The sequence below is a fragment of the Pinus tabuliformis genome, chromosome 9, assembly GCF_031772625.1.
Source record: "Pinus tabuliformis cultivar Carrire ecotype Pingquan chromosome 9, CPIR1, whole genome shotgun sequence".
NCBI classification, from domain to species: Eukaryota; Viridiplantae; Streptophyta; class Pinopsida; order Pinales; family Pinaceae; genus Pinus; species Pinus tabuliformis.
In genome coordinates this window covers 1,945,360,495-1,945,373,915 of record NC_142307.1, presented here as the reverse complement: position 1 = coordinate 1,945,373,915, position 13,421 = coordinate 1,945,360,495, and positions in this window count along the sequence as shown.

Here is a 13,421-nt window from a genome sequence, read left to right as displayed (position 1 = left end):
GAATAGATCCATTCCTTGATATTGTAATATTGTAGAAGGAACAAGGGAATTACACTCAGTGCAGAGCAAAGACACAGGGGAAATATTTGCCATCAAGACAAGAAAACTCACATGTTTTGTGATTTTTGCGTTGGTGTTGATGGAAGTAGACTTGATCACTATGAAAATCATGGGTACATGAAAGGATGGAAATATGTTCCTCCCTCTTAATCCAAAGGGACCTCATCCAATTCTGACATCATTGTTCCAACCGGTTTCATCATTGTTCCTATTCCTGATAATATTTTCTTCCTTTATTTTCTTAGGAAACCTTATTGTACTACTTGTATAATGACATGCTTTGTGCCCATGGTTATTACACTTGTAACATTCAATATGGTCCAACGGTGGAGCAAATGAGTTGTAACTTATAACACCACCTTCATTAAGACTTCTAGTTTTGTTATCATAGAACTATTCTATGAGGTCTTATAAGATCTTCTACTTCTATTTCTCACATATTCATTTCTTATATAAGCTCTACAATTTATTTCTTTATATGAAAAATTATTACAAGCAAAAAAAAAACCAAATAAAAGATTTTGATATTGAGATGTGAAAGGCATTTTTGGTGGATTGGCTCTTCTAAATTCATTCTTGTTGATCTTATGAGAAAATTAGGTCTTTGTTGGTCTTCATCTCCTCTCCTCGTGCTATTTTCATATATTTTTGGAATTTCTTCATTTTCATTTTTTTTTATTATTGCTTGATTCTCCCTTGGAGGTATTATGATTTTCATTGTATAAAAGACCTATTTTAATGAAAGGTCACATTTTATAGCCGATAATATCATCTAATATTTTGGTATTCTTTCCAAAAGTCAAGATTTTCCAATTGAGTATTTGCTTTCTCTAGTTCCTTTCTCAAGAAAATAACTTTTGCTTCTAGATTTTCATAATCTTCTTCATTTTCTTTCAACTAGCTTCTTACCACTTGTTTTACCCTATTTGCCATATCTAGTTGTGTCTTTAAGATATAAATTGGTGTTTCATAAAGATCATGATCCTTTTTCTTATTTCATTTTAATAATATTTCCTTCTACTTTTTTATCTTGCCTCTGAGTCTATCTATTTATTCTAGGGAACTAACAAGTTATATTTCAAGGTTTACTTCTCCATCAATATCATCGTACTTTGAATATGTTTTCTCTTCTTGATTACATTCATATTATTTATTATCATTCTTTTCATCAATTGCTATGAAGTTTTTTGTCAATATTAGATGCATATCCATCACTCTCCCATGACGAGATATTATCTTCTTTAGTATAAAAACTATTCTTCTTGGAATACTTTCTTAATTTGTGTCTATAAGAATTGATTATATTTTTCATGCTCTTATTCATCATCACTATCCTCACATTTTGCATATGGACATTTAGTAGAAAAATTCTTATGCTACCACAATTAAAACATTTAAATGGTAGCTTACCTTTGTATTTTCTAGATCCTATTTTCATCTTTCTCACAAACTATGCTTCTTTTGCATTTGATTCATTACTGGAATAATCATTGACTTTAATTTCTTCTATTTTCTTTGAAACTTTGAAAGTTGCTTCCTTCACAGTTGAATTTCCTTTCTCTATCCTCATTTAATATACAATGAGAATCCCATGTATCTCATCTATCTTCAAATTTTCCACATCTCTCATTTCTTTAATAGCTAAGACATTTGCATCAAATCTTAAGTGGAGAGATCTTAACACCTTATGTAAAATAATTTATTCCTTAATTTCTTCATCAACTCCTCTAATAGTATTGACAATCTCATCCACATGAAGGAAGTGGGCTGCAATATTTTCTTCATCATTCATCTTCAAACTATCAAACTATCTTCTACAGGTTTGAAGTTTTTCCCTCTTCATGTTATCATCTCCTTCATAACTATTTTGAAGTTTTTCCCAAATTTCCTTTAAATGTTTGCAATGCATTACACTATCAAACTTTATCAAACTTTTATTTTGATTGGCCACAAAATATGGAATTCATGTCCTTTTCATTATTTACACAAGCCTTCCTACCATTTTGATCAAATGGAGGAGGTTTTAAAGCTTTATAGCCATCTACTACATATTGCAAATGTCAAAAGCAAAATACATTAGATAAGTCCTCGTGCCTAGCCTACATAAGGCATAATTTATTGCATTGAATAAGGGAGATCTACTTGTGAAAGGACTTTCATCGATGGCCATGGCCCCTCTAATATCTTCCTTCCATTGGTTGGACTATTTCTGAAGGAACCTCCCTTGATACCAACTACTGGATTCACACTTATACTAAGAGGGGTGGTGAATCAATATAAGAAAATTTGTTATTTAAGCATTGATGAATCATAACTAAACAATCTCACATATGGAACACAAGATATAAATGAAAACTTCTTTATAAAATATATTTGTAGGAACCAACTCAATGATACAAAACTTTGTAGGTCCCACTACTATTACAAACTTGTAGGCAGAAACCTACATGAGACACCAATATCTCCTACTACAACATTTGTAGGCACCGCCTATAGGAGACACCAACCCCCCCTACTGCAATATTTGTAGGCGCCAACCTGCAAGAGACACTAATCCCATCTACTGCAAGATATGTAGGCACCAACCTATAATAGAAACCAATCTCCATTAACCTATAGGAGGTTTTAGTCCCCTTTGTTATAAGATTTGTAGGTACCAAACTATAAGAGACACCAATCCTCTTAGCTGCAAGATTTGTAGGAAAAAATCTATAGAAGACATCAATCCCCTCTGCTAAAATGTTTGGAGGCGCCAACCTATAGGAGACACCAATCACCTATGCTTCAAATAGTTGTATCCACCAACCTGTTTTATTGAGTCTTCTTTCTACTTCTACATTAATCATTTCTATTAGCTAATTTTTCCTTCACCAAGCCTAATTCCTGCTTCAACCTTCACCAGGTCTAATTCCTTATTTTGCCTTCACCATGGATGCTTCTCCCAAAACTTGTTGTTTATGGCCTCTTCCCAAGAAAAAACTTGTACAACATGCCACATATCCAATTACACAAATATGATTCTAGATTTTTTATCTAAGGAACTTCTATATGTCTCCTTTTATCTTTGAAATATTCACAATCTAAAGATTTCCAAAAAATAAGTTATAGAAAAAATCCCAGACCGACATGTTTGTAGTTGATTTCAGGACTATTTATTATCCTTAAATTCCATAGGGTATATCTTCCAAAATATAGAAAACAAGTTCTAAAATTTCTACCATGGGTACCTAGATATATCTCCTTTGTCTCCTCTACATGTCACATCTTGATACATCTCCAGAAACAAGTTATTGTGAAAATGCCAAGCTAACTTGTTTGAAACATATTTTAGGAACATTAAGGAACCCTAACTTCCTCAGAGAATATCTCGAAAATTGTAGCAAACTAAGGTATGAAATTTATACCATATGTACCTATATATCTCTCCTCTAGCTACTCCATATTTTACACTTTGAAACATCTAAAAAAAGAAAGTAATAATGAAAATGCCAAGTTGTCTTATTTCAAGCAAATTTGAGCATTTAGGAACCATAAATTTCTCATAACAGGTATCAATTTGTTTTAGCTAAACGAAGTCTAAAACTTCTACCATGTGTATATGAATATCGCACCTCCATCTCTACCAAATTTTATGGTCTAAAACATCCCAGAAGAATATTTGTAGCGAAAAATCCAAGTTGATATGTTTGAAGCAAATTTCATGAACATTCAGTAAGTTTTACTTCGTCAGAGCATATCTTTGAAATTATAACAAAACAAAGTATGTTATTTCTACCACATGTACCTGAATAGCTGATCTAAAATTAAAATTGAATGCTTCATATAAAGTTTTGCAAGCTAGTTTATGTCTTATGGGGAATGGATCAATATTGAAAAAACACACAAAATAAGTTCAATTTTTCATATTCTAACAATGAAAAATAGAAAACAAGCAACATCATATAATATCAATTTGATGATGAAGTTCACCCCTCTTGGACTACATCTCCAGGTCCAACTTTCATTGTTGTCCCTTTAAATTATATGCCCAAATTTGTAATTACATCAACATACAATGCTCAAACTGAAAAAATAACACTGTCATTATGTCTAGAACACCCAAAAACCCCTGTGTAGGCTCTTCTTGGGCTCAGAAAGGCTAAAAAATGGCCAAGTTAGACATCCTTCTCCATTTCTCTACTAATTGTTCTGAAAATTTGCCCCGATCTCACCTTCACTAGATAGGTATAGGTAATGGACACCCCACTACCTCATGAACTAATGCTAGCTAGGGCCCCAGCCAGGGAGATAAGGTATGAGGCTAACCTATACTCGCTAGGAAAAGCTGCTTCCTACCGGCTTATAGTCTCAACAACTAGTTGAGAGGAAGCTTTTTCAGGTCGACCCGATCAAAATTGGAAATGAAATTCGTCTTTGGCAACCTTGCAAGGTGTAAAGTTCGCAATTCCAGGTGACAGGTTCGGCCCACGAAACTCCATGATTTTGGTGCAAATTGTAGAACCGTTATTCATGATAATAGAGTCGCGCCCCTATTCTTCTGCCCCTGGGTCAATCGTATGGAAGTAATATGACCGTGGGACATGGGACATGGGCCACGCACCTCGCTGGCCCCGCTTTTGGTCGTATTATAGTTATGTGACAGGGGGTTGGGCATGGGGATGGTGCCACGCACCCACCCCTCCTGAATATTTCGCTGACGGTTATATTAATTCAACAAACCAAGGGCTCGGTGCTGGCAGGGTGCCACACATTCACCCCTTTTACCTTACACCATAGTCACGAAATTCCATATAACTTGGGTTGGGTTGGTTGGGCGTGCCCGCCAGCCCGACCCTCCCCCCAATGACGAAACTAGAAGACTTTAAGTATAAGTGGCCAACATTGTTATAACAAGAAACAATGTGAAGTAATGGTGGAATGGTGGATTATGTTACCAGAGGTCATGGGATTGATTCCTCTGTAGTGTTAATCGGTCGAACCCAACCAATTTTGGTCCATGTGGCACCCCGTGATTGGTCCACATGTCACCTGCTCATTGGCCCAAGTGTCCAAATTTTATTTTCCCACCACCATTTATCCATCAGCTTCCATGTGTCAGCTTAGGATTGGCCCATCTGACCACCATACCACACAGTCAGATGTCATCATTATATCATCATACAGACTACCACGTGGTAGCCATACACTGTCCAATCAACCCTCTAAGTTGACTTTTTCACTGTTTGCCAAAAACTTCATAACACAATAAATTCCTCATACAATGTCAAATTGATGTGATTCAAGCATCTTTGGAATCAAAACGATGAGGTCTACGATTTGGCTCTGGTTTTGGGATAATTTGAGTACTTTTATATTTGATCCCCTAGATCATTCCTCCCCACTAGAAGCTTTTGGACCACCAAAATTTTGTTTTTACTCATCAAGTAAGTGAGGGTGCAACTCCCTCACTTTCTTGATCTTAATCCACCTTGATTTACTTGGATTGGTACCTTTGATCCCCACTCGAAGATACTCCAGATTGCCTTTGCGTGAAGTCCTTATCATCCTATCAATAAATCAGTCTTCCTGCAACTCATTTAAATATTTAGGAGAAAAATATCCTATAGATGGAATCTGAACATTCTCTTCTTGATCATCAATCATTAGAGGCTCATACAATCTTGAGTTTTCCACATTCACAACAGAATAAATTTTCATGTAAGGTGGCAAATCAAATCAAAAAGCGTTGTTACCAATTTTCTCCAACATTTTGAAAGGACGATATCTAATCGGATTGATCTTTTTACCTTCACCTTGCAGTGTTTCCTTGCTTGTGTACAACCAAACTTGATCTCCCACTTGGAAATCATGATCAATCCTATGCTTGTCATGTCTTTCTTTTTACTTGTTTTTGCTTTTCTCTAGTTTCTCTTGTACCCTTTGATGCACAAGTCGATTTTTTTCAATGAAGTGTTTGGCTTTTTTCACATCACTATGTCCATCTATTGACGTGTCTTTACCAAAGATGAATTCCAAAGGAGACTTCAGAAAATAACCCAAACAAACTTCAAATGGATATACTTGTGTAGATGAATGTTTGACCTAATTGTAGTCATTTTGGATGTAATGCAAATGCTCATCCCAAAGTTTAGTATGCTTGCCACAATATCCTTGAAGGATATGCACTACTGTTTTGTTCACTACTTCTATTTGGCCATCAGTTTGTGGATGAAATGTGGTGCTCTTCTTCAACTTTGTGTCCATGAGTTCCCATAAACTTGACCAAAACTTCCCGACAAATCGAGAATCTCGATTAGAAATAATAGAAGTGGGTAACCCAAAGTGAACCCATACATTTTGGAAGAACATATTTGTAGTTTGTTCAACTGTAACTTGTTTCTTACATGGCATCAACACACACATTTTGCTAAAACAATCCACAAAAACATATAGATAATCATAACCTTTCCTAGACATTGGTATTCCCCCAACAAAATCCATATAAATACTTTTCCAAGGATGAGAAGGAATAGGAAGTGGAGTATACAAACTCAATATCCTATTACTTGGCTTGTTAGTAGCCCACATGGAACATCCTTTCACATATCTTAAAACAATTTCATTCATGCGAGGCCAATAAAAATACCTCTAAATTTGAGCAATTGTTTTGCCTACACCAACATGGCCAACAATAAGAGAAGAGTGGGCTTCCCTTATGATATTGATTCTTTCACCCTGTGGAACACATAACTTGCTAACATGATACAACAACTTATTATGAACATGATAATCCAATTGTTCAACATGATTGCCTTGACTCAAAGTTGCATAAACATCTTTGCAATCTTCATCTTGAGCATACCGTTCAGTATGAATTTCATGCATGATAGAGTTATGATTAATAATAACAGATGCATTAACAATAGGCCTCGATAACATATCTACAACTTTGTTGTATATACCTTTCTTATACCTGATTACCATATGAAATTGTTGTAGGAATTCCATCCACCTGAAATGTCTAGCTTGTTGTAGCTTGGTTTGCGATTGTAAATATTGCAAAGGTTGATGGTCAATATGAATAACCATTTCTTTACCCATCAAATAATGCTTCCATTTCTTTACGCTTTGTACCAAAGCATACAACTCTTTATCATAAGTTGGATAGTTAATTACTGCATTGGTAAAGGTTTCAGAATGATAGATTTATTGGTTTACCACGCTGCATCAAAACTTCTCCCATAACATATTGATCTCATATCTGATCTTTTATTGAAATGTGATTTATTATATTTTAAAAAGTGTTAATGCATGACTTTGAAAAACACCATTTTAAGCACATAAAAATTTAAGCATGAAGAACTTATAAGAAATTTGCAGCAAATAAGAACATCAAACTTGCAAAGGATAACGACACAAGAGATTGTTAATGGAGTTCGGATATCTTCAAGCCTACATCTTCGGGCCCTGGTCTTTAATGGGGAGGCCTTTATATTAAAATATTCAAAATCATAAATTACATAAAATAAAATTTCTTCAGATACAATCCTATAAAATCCTGCTACAATCTTCTCTATCTCAGGATCCTATAGCAACTCTCAGTTCTGAAAAAGGTTTCCCGGATCTCCCAAAAAGTTCCTTCAAAGTTTCGCCTTCAATACTTCAAAGCTACTCCAAAACTCTTATCTCACCTCTCTCCCTATTCCATGGCCTAACATTACATATTTATAAGGTTTTGGCTAACCAAATATATCCCTCCATAACAATATTACATTAATAAACCTTATCACTCCATAACAATATTACATTAATAATCCTTATCACTCCATCCACCCACAAGCCTACCTTAATTATCCATATCCCATGGCATATAATATTCAATCCTTATCGCTCCACATTAAACTTACTATATCCTTATTATAACAAACCCAAACAATAATTGCGCCCCTCCCCAACCATATATTAAAACTTATTAAAATTTATGAGTTGGCGGATTAACTATAGCAGAGGCCGATATTGCATCGTAGAGGTAATGTTGATATGGTGGAGTTTAGATATTGTGCTGGCGGAGATCTTGGCAGATGGATAAAGCATGGCAGAGTGGAGGTCTTGGTAGGGCCGCCATTAATGGCGGACTCTGCCATTTTTTTTGTCTTAATACAATATAATTACTCCTTAAAACACACAAACTACCTTTTTCACCCACTTCAACATTTATATTTGTTGCTAATTTTCAGGCACCACTAAATAGTAATAAACCCATTAAAACCATTGAAAGTATTGACATAGATGAAATCATACCCTTCTTTTTCTTCATAGTTGAAACAAAACTCAACTTATCATGCTACAACTCTTGTCGATGTACAATTTTTTATTCCTTAAGCATGTCTCTTTGTTTGTTATTAACTTTAATGATTTCATGCTTAGGTACTTTAGGTTGTACAACAACATTTTTATTGGCATAAGCTACGTGTTTTAAATGTTTCACTGTCAAAAGAGATTTATCTGCTTTTATGGGGTGAGAATGTACAATATATTCAATTCCTTTCTTGAACAAGTGATATTTATTATGTTCCCTAAAAAATATCGCTTTCCGATCATATAAATACGAGCTACACAAGACCATCCCACATGTATCTATTTTTACCACATCAAAAATCACACATCACCTTATCCTTAAATTGAGAAGTTATTGCAAATGATAACATACATTACTTAGTCACTCACAATTTTTGGTTTCTTCTCATCCAAGTTAAAGTACAAGGTTTACGATGCTTTATGGTTTTCAATCCCAATTTCTTAACCACTTTATATGAAATTAGGTTAGCTTGAGATCCACTATCTAGTAATGTGTCGATCTTTGTATGTTTCATAACAACCCTTATATGAAATAACTTACGTCTGAAATTATTAGAATCATTACCTTCATCATATTTACTGGTCATAATCAATGATGTAATCTGTGACTCATCACCTGAATTTGACCCTAAGTCCATCAGTTTCACTACTATCGCAACCTTTTGCTTCCCTTTTCTGGTCCACTTCGGTTTCATTTCAGGATGCAATTGCCAACAGTGGTCTTCGTCATGGCCCTCTTTCTTGCAATGTTTACAAGAGATATTTTCAACCTCCATATTAGTATAGTTTGCTTTCTTCATTTTTCCTTTTCCCTTGCTCTCCTTTTTGATTGTCAATTCTGATGATAACCCAACTCCTAATTTACCTGCTTCAATGTAAGTTTCTTGTGTTGCCACTTCATCTAGGTTAGTAGGAATGAACGTAAATACAATATTTCGAACATACTCAAGTAATCCTCCTATGTATTTCATTAGAGTTTCTTGAGTATACAAAGGAATATCTAGCATCAACGCCTTCTTAGGAAACTCATCTGTATATTCCTGCACTGAATGACCTTTCCTAACTTTTAGTTCTTGCCATTCTATTAAATATTTTTCCTTATATCCCAATGAATATAATTTATTTCTAAGTGGAATAATAAAATCAAACCATGATGGAAAAATATTACTGATATGTTGAGTACCTTTCTATAACTTACTCTGCCACCAGATCAATGTTGTTCCTGCTAAATGAAGCGATGCTAGCCTCATTTTGACTTCATCTTTAGTGATCCATTGCACGCTACAGTAAACCTCCATTTTCCTAACCCAGCTGTCAAGCTTCTCAACATCAACTTCTCCATTGTACATGGGCAACTCGAACTTAACATCGAGCTTCAATAGTGGTTTCGAAGTTTCAGATGGAGTCAAAAGAGAAGTGATAGGGTCTTTTTGATCACTTTCATCTTCTTTTCCAGATTGTGATGGTTGTTCTTCTTCATCTTTAGGTTTTGCATCTTCACCTTTTTCTTTATTAAACTCTCGATACATTTCTTCGACCATGGCTCGCAAGGTCATGAAAGCATCCACGAAGCCTGCATCAGATCCAAACAAATGGTCATCACTTCCTTCTTCGACCATCTCTTCTCCTCGAGTTTTCCTTCTTCTCGAGCCAAATTCTTGATCTCCTTCAACAAGTTCTCCTTCAATAAGCTTTAATTTTCTCCTGGTGATCATGCACACTTACAAATCACAATTATCGATAACTCGCTCTAATACCAAATGATCGCAGATCTAATATTTTAATTAAATGTGATTTATTAGCTTTTAAAAAGTGTTAATGCATGACTTTGAAAAACACCATTTTAAGCATGAAGAACTTATAAGAAATTTGTAGCGAATAATAACAACAAACTTGCAAAGGATAGCGACACAAAATATTGTTAACAGAGTTCGGCTATCTTCAAGCCTACATATCCGGGCCCTGGTCTTCAATGGGGAGGCCTTTATATTAAAATATTCAAAACCATAAATTACATAAAAGAAACTAGATTCAGTTACAATTCTGGACAATCTTGCTGCAATTTTCTCTGTCTCAGGATCCTGTAGCAACTCTCGGTTTTGAAAAAGGCTTCCCGGATCTCCCAAAAAGTGCCTTCAAAGTTTTGCCTTCAATACTCCAAAGCTGCTCCAAAACTCTTCTCTCACCTCTCTCCCTATTCCATGGCATAGCATTACATATTTCTAAAGTTTTGGCTAACCAAATATATCCCTCCATCACAATATTACATTAATAAACCTTATCGCTCCATAACAATATTACATTAATAATTCTTATCACTCCATCCACCCACAAGCTTACCTTAATTATCCATATCCCATGACATATAATATTTAATCCTTATTACTCCACCTTAAACTTACTATATCCTTACTATAACAAACCCAAACAATAATCGCACCCCTCCCCAACCATATATTAAAACTTATTAAAATTTATGAGTTGGAAGATTAACTATAGTGGAGGCTAATATTGCATGGAAGAGGTAATATAGATATGGTGGAGTTTACATATTGTGCTCGCGGATATCTTGGTGGATGGATAAAGCATGGGGGAGCGGAGGTCTTGGTGGGGCCGCCATTAATGGCTGTCTCTGCCATTTTTTTTGGCTTAATACAACATAATTACTCCTTAGATATATGTGTTTCAACTTTATAAACAAGAAACATTGTAACTCGATCTGGAAGGTGCCCAGTTTGTAGTTGATAGTTCACGAGTTCAAATCATGTTGGCTCTGCTGAGATTCAGTGGCAATTTTTTAGTGAATCCGATGCGACCATGTGTCACCCTCTGATAGGGCCACGTGTTGCCTTGGGATTGATCCGAACGCTCCCAACTGTAGCCTACCACTTGTCACCTTCTCGTGCTGCCACGTGGTGGTCAAAATTTGACTTTTGACTGCCCATTGAACATTCACTTCCCTTTGACCGTTGACTTTGTCTTTTTGGAGTTTGTCCTAAACACTTTGACTTTGAATACCTTTCACATACAGACTCGGCTTTCGCCCGTTCAAGTTGCGTTGGAATAATTTTTTCGAGCTCTACGCAATGGTACTAGTTTCACTCAAATCCAGCAACTTTGAATTTTGGCATTTTCTGGATCCTTGGTCATCCATTGATCAATTTCAGATCACATATTCAGTTGTATTGGTTTGAATTTCAAATCCCTACTTAATATCTAGAAGTGCGACCACGTGTCACCCTCTGATAGGGCCATGTGTTGCCTTGGGATTGATCTGAATGCTCCCAACTATAGCCTACCACTTGTCACCTTCTCGTGCTGCCACGTGGTGGTCAAAATTTGACCGTTGACTGCCCATTGAATGTTCACTTCCCTTTGACCATTGACTTTGTCTTTTTGGAGTTTTTCCCGAACACTTTGACTTTGAATACCTTTCACATACAGACTTAGCTTTCACTCGTTCAAGTTGCGTTGGAATAATTTTTTCGAGCTCTACGCAATGGTACTACTTTCACTCAAATCCAACAACTTTGAATTTTGGCATTTTCTGGATCCTTGGTCATCCATTGATCAATTTCAGATCACATATTCAGTTGTATTGGTTTGAATTTCAAATCCCTGCTTAAGATCTAGGAGTGCTAGACCTGGTGTTGTACTGATTTTCTCTTTCAAATTGTTGAAGGATTTTTGTTGCTTTCCTTCCCACTGAAAGATCTATTTCACACTTGTCAAAGCATCTAATGGTGTTGCGATGAGTGAGAAGTTAGAAATAATTTTTCTCCAATATTGGGTTTCCTCCAAAAAGATCTTACCTTCTGGTTACGTTGTTGGGTTTAGGCCAATTCACAATGACATCAAATTTTGAGGGATCAATCTCCAATTCACCCCCTCCTACATTATGACCCAAAGAAACCAAAGAGGTTTTCCCAAATTCACATTTAGAAATCTTCAAATACAAATTTTCATTTTTCAAAACATCTAAAACTTGTTTCACATGCTTGACATGATCTTCACGAGTCTTATTGAAAATCAGAATATCATCTAAGTAGACTAATGTTGAGAAATCTAGGGGCAACAAGATAGGTGATTTATCTTAATTTGAAAACTGCTTGTAATGTGTTTTCACTTAACTTTCTTAGCTTATTATTTCACTTGATTATAATTAGTGTTCTTATCATCAAACAACTACCAAACAATGAAGAAAAATGAGACAAGGGAGACAAGATATAGGTGATCATCTAGGGCCAAAACCTCTCCAAATGAGAGTAAAACCCGCTAGAATTCTTCTCTTCTTATAGATCTTCAATTTACAAATTCCAAGACCTATGACCCTTGAACAAGACCCTCCAATACCAAGTCAAATATTTCTTGATTTCCAAAAACTTCTACAATTTGATACCCAACAAATTCTTCTACAACTTCAACCAATAGATTTTCCTGCAACTTCGACCCAACAACTTTAGTGCTTCGACTTTTCACAACTTTGACCTAGCTGCAACTTCACAACTTTGATGCAGCGTCGATGCAACTTCACAGCTTCGATGCAGCTTCACAACTTCGATGCATCTTCATAATGTCACAATTTCGATGCAGCTTCATAGCTTCAATGCAACTTTAGAATTTCATACTTCCTAGTAACTATAAAAAACCGAACACGAGAGAGAGAGAGAGAGAAAGGCCCAAAACTTTGATCTTTATCTTCTTCTCCTTTTTCTTCCTTTTCCGGCTTCTATCTTGCGGAGATCGAACTTCTCTTGAGAGTGTGTCCAAATGAGGTCAAGTTCCTTCTTATTTATAGGCTCTTGAGGGGTACAAATTGTTATCTTTAGGCCGAATTGTCCCTTCATGTAGGCCAACTTTATCTTTGCACCATGATAAGGCCTTGGAGGGTATTTTGACTTTATTTTTACTCAAATAATTTTTCTTTACAATATGCAACATTCCCAAAAGGGTATTTCATACATGACAATGAATCAATTGACTTGTAGACTCAATGACAAGCCATAGAAGCAATCAATGGGTTC